Below are 6,978 nucleotides of genomic sequence, written 5' to 3' on the forward strand. Positions count from 1 at the left end.
TTTTCCTTTCATTAATAACATGTAAATCTCAATTTTATTTTTCAGTTTGTAATGTATTAAACACCCCCCTTTCGTCTTTCTTTCTTTTTTTCCCTGTTCTTTATCTGTTTCTACTTTGTTTTGTTATTATTGTTTATCATTTTTATGTTGATGGTTGTATTATTCTATGTGTTTTATTCTTGATTTCTGAGCATTAATAAATAATAATAATTTCTACTACAAAGACATGTTTCATCTTAAAGAGATAGTTCACACAAAATGAAAATTCTCTCATAATTTCCTCGCTCTCATGTCATTCCAAATTTTTTATACTTTTTTTTTTGTTCAGTGGGACATAAAAAGAGATATTATGAAGAATGTTCATGCTGCTCTATTATAATTTCATATTTCATATCCAGGATTTGACAAAAACAGAAAAAAGCCAATATAGCATCCTAAAAGTGATCTATACAACTGTTTCATATATTTTGAAACCATATGATAGTTCTATATAAGTAACAGACTGAAATACACATTATTATTCACTGGAAATGTTGCTTAATATATTTTTGTACTGTGTACAGTCATGGTACATAGTTCAAAAATATACTACATAAAAAGCTAAATTTTAAATAAAAAAACATATCCACCTTATTTTTCAATGCGGAAGTAAGCCTTTTTGTGAACGTGCGAGTGAAAAAAAAATGCATTTCAACAAAACCTTCCGTGTTTTCTCACTGGCTCGCCTCCAACTTAGAATCTCAGAGCTAGAAGAAAATGTAGTTCCTACTAATAACTACATATGTGCTCAGCTCGTAAATACGATCTTTACTTAAACATAAGTTGAACTCAGTCGCTTCAAAGGCTATTTGATCGCATAAAGCAGTTGCAAGCATACGTTGCATTATAAAAGTTGGCGTTAGTGGCGTTATAACGTGACTGTCTTCTATTTTACAATCAGTTTTCTCTCGAGTCAATGGCGGAGTCATGCCCGGAAAGTAAAGTATGTAATAAGTAATGTATATATATTACAGAAAATTTCCTGAACAATAACACGTAATGCTTAGACTAGTTACGTCCAGATAAACGCAGGTAGCTTTGTTCAGACAGAACGCGCGCATTGGCCTCGCGTATTTGCCAAAAATATGTTTCTTGGTCCAAATTATGGCATGGTTTTCATTTTTGCTGCAACTAGGTCTTTAACCCGATACGCGAGACTGCGTGCGTGGGTGTGAGTGACAGCACGTGTAGGGTTACTCATAATGACTCATTCTTTTATCCAAAGAGGTCATTCTCTCCCCCTCACCTCGTGCATGAACTCACTGTTATCTGAGGTGAGTCACCTGGCAGGCTTGTTTGTGTTTGTAACACACATAGATACACATCTTGAGAAGATATTTTTCGAAAGCAAAAGTAAACTTTAATTGCAAATGCTGAGATCCCAAACAGTATTCATGAGGTCTTCAAAACAGGAATTTAAATGGGAAAAGTAGTTTGAAATCAAGTGAAAATCCAAGTTACCCACTGAGCGATTTAAATTATGGGTTTGATAGCAAAGTTTGAAATAGGCTTTTTTTCTGGAAATGACTAGTTGTTTTGCAGACAGAACTAAGCTCTCGCTTAACAGTCCAGTCCAAACCATCTATAGCATATCTCTGTGAATAAATATGCAAATGATGTTATTGTGCAGCCAGTTTAATTTCCTCTTTGTCAAAAGTAATGGTTCTTACAGCTCCGCCCCCTGCTGTGAAACTTCATTAGTATTTGTACTGCCTGTGCCCACACTGTCATTCAAATTGCACACACTATTATTTATGAAAAAGACTTAAAGCAGAATGTGACTGTATATGTGTGTGTGTGTGTGTTGGGGAAGAGAGGCTAGCCTGTGAAAAAATCATTCCCTTGTCTGCTTGCTCTAACTAGCCCGCCCAGCAGGAATCATGCTTTGATATGTCTCTTATTTGGAAAAAACTAACAATTGCACGTGCAAACACGTCTACGCTCAATGCGACAATCCATTGACAGTGTGCACTTGGACTATTTTAAGCCCTCCTATACAGTGCTGTCTGTCAGTATGCAAACGTCACGAAGCATCTGTGTATGTGCTCATATGAAGGTTTAGACATAGATGAGGGCAAAGCAAGAGTCTAAGTATATATGTGCGTGTTTTGTGAGTTAGTCTGGTTAGCGCAGAGCATTGATGATGTGCTTTGCGGGGGGTAAGCCGCCTCATAAATCTCTGGATTTTTGCTCTTTCATGGAAGGTCTGCAACAGGAATGATAATGAAACATAAGAGACAGTATCCCTGTCCATCATACGCACTCATGCGCACACACATACTCAAATATCTACTTTAGACATCTCTTCGAGCAGCCGGTAGAAATGGTGTTGTGGAAGTGCAGGCCAAGGTTGCAAATGCAGAAGATTTTCCAGTGAGGTTGCAGTACGCAATAAGCATTTCAATTCAGATATTATGTTGTCTTGCATGGTGTAATCCTCGTGTTCTGTTTGGGGTCTCAAAGACTTAATTTTAATAGCTCAAAAAAACTGTGAAATATCTGGTTTCTGATGCTTAAAGTGGTAGCTCACCCAAAAATGAAAATTGGTGACATTGACTTTGTGTGAAAAAGAAGATATGTTGAAGAATGTGTTGAAGAATGAATCTGACCTTCATTGTATGGATAAAATATCAATTGTGTTCTACAAAATTTAAATTTTGGGTGAAGTATCCATATAATTAGATGGAAAGAAAGATCAATCTTAACATTTCATCGCTTTCTATCAGATGTTACATATGTTTGGTGTCTGAGACCCCCAACAGAAACAGCAAAACTGGATACCATTCTCACTTGTTTTGAGTAATATCTGTCTAATGGCTTTTGATTAGGTTCGAGGAACTACTTATTATCATTCAGTGGGAAAATAAGGTTATTTATTTAATTTTTTTTAATTGGTGTTGGATTATTACCATAGATTAGAAACTATCATTGGGTTCTGGGACCGAAAATATAAACAGTCTCAGCAGATCGTGGCATGAAGGTTAGGACAATTTGAATTTAAATTTACAGGTAAACATCGGTCTGTTAAGCATTTATATTCTGCCTGATTTGCATGATGATGATTATACAGTGTGATTTGGTTTATTTTAAATGAATATTCCTCTGGCAGCATGTGTTCGATTCTATTCTGCTGCCTGTCAGGTTGCTGTCACGGTAACAGTAAAAATGATTTGTATCCATACTTACAGTATGCAGAGCGATTACTTGTATACTTGTAGATCACTACACAGTTACTGATCTCACAGATATTTCATCCGTATGTATAGCAACAGTAGGTCCTGAACCATTGGAATAAGCTTTGAAGCTAAAAATCCTTTGTGTTTGAAAGCATATGGGAGGGGTCACTAATGAGAGGCCATTATTGTTGCATGCTTGTGTTTGTTTCTGTCACAAATAACCTGTTGCAGTATGTGCATTTAAAGGCCTCAGTGAGCAAAATGTATTTTACGTTGTAGCTCATTTCTAGCTATATTGCTCATTTAAGCCTTCTGTATAGTTTTGAAAATGGCCAACAAACATGTTTCTGGCCGTGCTATTTTTGGAAAACAGCCTGTTATGTCAAAACATATGGCATAACAGCAAGCCACGAAACCACTCCGCAATCTCGTTGCCTTCTATTGAATCCCATTAGTAAATGTGTATCTGCATTCTAGGCTAATAAATGCATGATCCTTTCCATTTTATTAAAAAATGTAATGACTGATCATCCAATCAGCTTTATAAGTTGCAGAAAGCATTGAAATAACATAAGAGAATGAGTTATGACTATAAATTGGTACAGCTGTGAATGCCGATCACAAATATATTTGCTCTGCATTCAAATTTGAAACTTTCAAATATTAAACTAAATAATTGTTTTGTGGTGTGAGTGTATATTTTTTATTATTTTAATATTTTGTTTATTTAATGAATATGACCATTGAGGCTGATATGGCATTTAAAAAATAAATAAATCAACTTTAAACAATCTTGCTTTACCGATTAGTTTTCATTTAACATTGCAATGAATAGCATAACAGGCTACAATAAAGGACAAAACATAGATAAATACAAAGCAAGCAAGAAAATAATAAAGACTCAATGACAAAAAAGAAAACAAAAAGGAAGCTGGAGGTGGACAAAGGCAGGAGCGTCTGGCTGTAGAGAAAAAGAAAACAAGAGAGACTCTTTTGTGAGGAGAGGGTGCGGAGCTTCTCAGAGGTGAGTCAAAGTGACAGCCGAAAGAGAGAGTGTCGGTCTGGGTTTGTGTGCAGGGTAAACCCTTTAGTCCTGTGACCCTGCTCTGCTTTAGCCGAGCACTGGGACCACAGCATTTCCCTAATCCACCCGCTCTAAAGCGACCGACGGGCTACTCACAAACCCCATAATGCACGGCAGCCTTTAGGCACAGGGTCATTAACATGATATTAGGCTCCAGACACAGACTAGTGTGTGTGTGTGTGTGTTTGTGTTGGTTTAGCTAGTGTGTAAGCTGCACTGGTCCTTTCATTGCTCTCTCAGTCTAAAGAGATTGCCTAAATATTTCTAAGGTATTCTGATATATTTTTCTTTTTACGTAATATAAAACGAATGCACCTTATATCATTTTCTGTGCTTCTAAGTGAGTCTGTTTCTTCTTTCCCAGCTCTAGGCCCATGCTGTGCACAGTTGGGGGGCCTGAAGCTCCAGCAGCCACTTATTTAGGGAAAGAAAAGCGAAATCTTCAGTCTTCCAGCCTCACTTTCTTATTACAAAGCCACTGAGGACTGAACACGGTCTTGGTCTGCTTATTAATTTTCTTAAGTTTCTTTTAACGTCATTGTATGTCCTTCTGGAACAGGCGTCAACCCTGGATAAGAAGATTCCAGTTTGAGTTAATCGACATGCAAATATTTCAGCCATTTCACGACTAGCTTGGAATAATATATATATTTCTGAGAAGGAGATGAAGATCTAAGGTATGTAAAGTTATGGGATCAGTCATAACTAATTCTGTGTAACGGAACACTATTCTGACAATACACTGCGTTGCTAATATTTGAGGATTCCCACTCATTATAGAAGTATAATGATAGCTTGATAAACAGTTTATCACATAATGAGGGGTTTGAGGAGATTCGTCATAATTCGATCAATGCGGTACCTGAGGTAGAATCGTACAGCTTTTAGAAGCTGATCAATATTTGGCTCACCTCTCTGGGTGTGCAGTATAACAGCAGCTTTGTGGTGAAATATCATTTAAAGTCAGCATATGCTCACATTTTCATATTCTCGCTGGCTCGAGTTCAAATCCTTGCCATAGCGGAGAGTCTGGGATGTTTGGTTTGGTGGGAAGCCAATGCTGAAAATGCCATAATAGTCACTGCGGGCCTAGCAGCAACTAAATTTACAGCCTATTCAGAACATGTGAATATAGGTTTGAATACAGGCTAAATTGTTTGAAATGTCTCTAGTCTAAATCTGTGATTTAAAATCAACCCTGAAAAATATTCCACTTTCCTCATCTGGGGGAAAATGAAACAACTCATAGACTGCATCAAACAACTGCATCTGTGAGTGCAATATACTCAAAGTGTAAATCTTAGTCTTTTCAGTATCTTTGTGCTGTTAGATTCAACACAAGCAAGGGCATGAAATGGGCTGTGTCATTGCACGTTGCAGTATATCAGTTTAGGATGATTACAAGGCTTTAGTAGATGAGGTGAGAAATGCAAACTGTTATTAGATGAAAGACCATTTATAATCCCTTGTATCCATCTAGAAGGAACGCAAGAACACTGGTATTAGACAGATTCACATGAAACACAGGCCTAAACAGGAGCTTTACGGGTATTGAACTGTAAATTCTTGCATATCCCTTTCAGTACAATATGACTTCATTCTGTGTGTTAATCTGAACAGTTATTACATTTCCATCTTGATGTAATTTGCTCCTGATTTACAGATTTCAAAAATAGAAAATGTATTGGTCTGTGGCAAACAATGTAACCGCCTTAATACATGTTAAAAAATTGCCTTTATCCATTAGGTTTTCTATTAATATCTATTTACATGCTAAATATAAGATGTACAGCAATCAATATAAATATCTTTATAGTTTTCTAATTTCTATCGCATCCACCAACTGTAATGAGATTACCGTGGTCTTTACAAATGTGAATGGATTTTCATTTCAGGAAAAACTCTATTTTATATTTAGTGTTTGAAATATGCAACTATATAAACAAGAAAATGTTATATATGTATGTATGTATATATATATATATATATATCTTTGTTATATATATTGTTATATATACACACACGCATATATATATATATATATATATACACACACATATCACACACACACACACACACATATATACATACATATATAATTTTCTTGGTTAAAATTGTGCAATGTTCTATTACTAATTATTCTAAGACCTATGAAAGACAAAACATGAACATTGCCAAGGCATGTATAAAGTGTGTAATATTATTTAAAACATTTGATATTTCAAAAGAATAAATGGCTTTAGGATGTTTCTCTTTAAAAATATTTTCATCTCCCTTGAAGTCTTCCATTTCTGCGCAACAAAGAACACCTCAATAATTTGAATGTTCATGAGTAGATATGACTTTTTCTTTAGAATTTTCCTCAGTCCCCCCCTCCCCAGTTCAAGCATCAAACATAGCAAGAGAATTAATTAAAAAAGACTAATAAAAATAATTTGACGTTATATCATTTTGTCAATTACATTGCTGAATATAAAAATATACAGTATAATATTGGGAGTCTACGCGATTTTACATTTATAGAATAACACAGCTTTGATCTCTGCATTTTTCTGATTCGTGAGTGTTTCAAATTAAGGCAGACAATGTACTACGCCAACAGCTCTGAATCATACAAACAAAAGTTGTAGCGAATCAGAAACTGTTATTTTGTGTTTAGGTGATTTACTAACCAATCAG

This window comes from Barbus barbus (genome assembly GCF_936440315.1).
Source record: "Barbus barbus genome assembly, chromosome: 19".
NCBI classification, from domain to species: domain Eukaryota; kingdom Metazoa; phylum Chordata; class Actinopteri; order Cypriniformes; family Cyprinidae; genus Barbus; species Barbus barbus.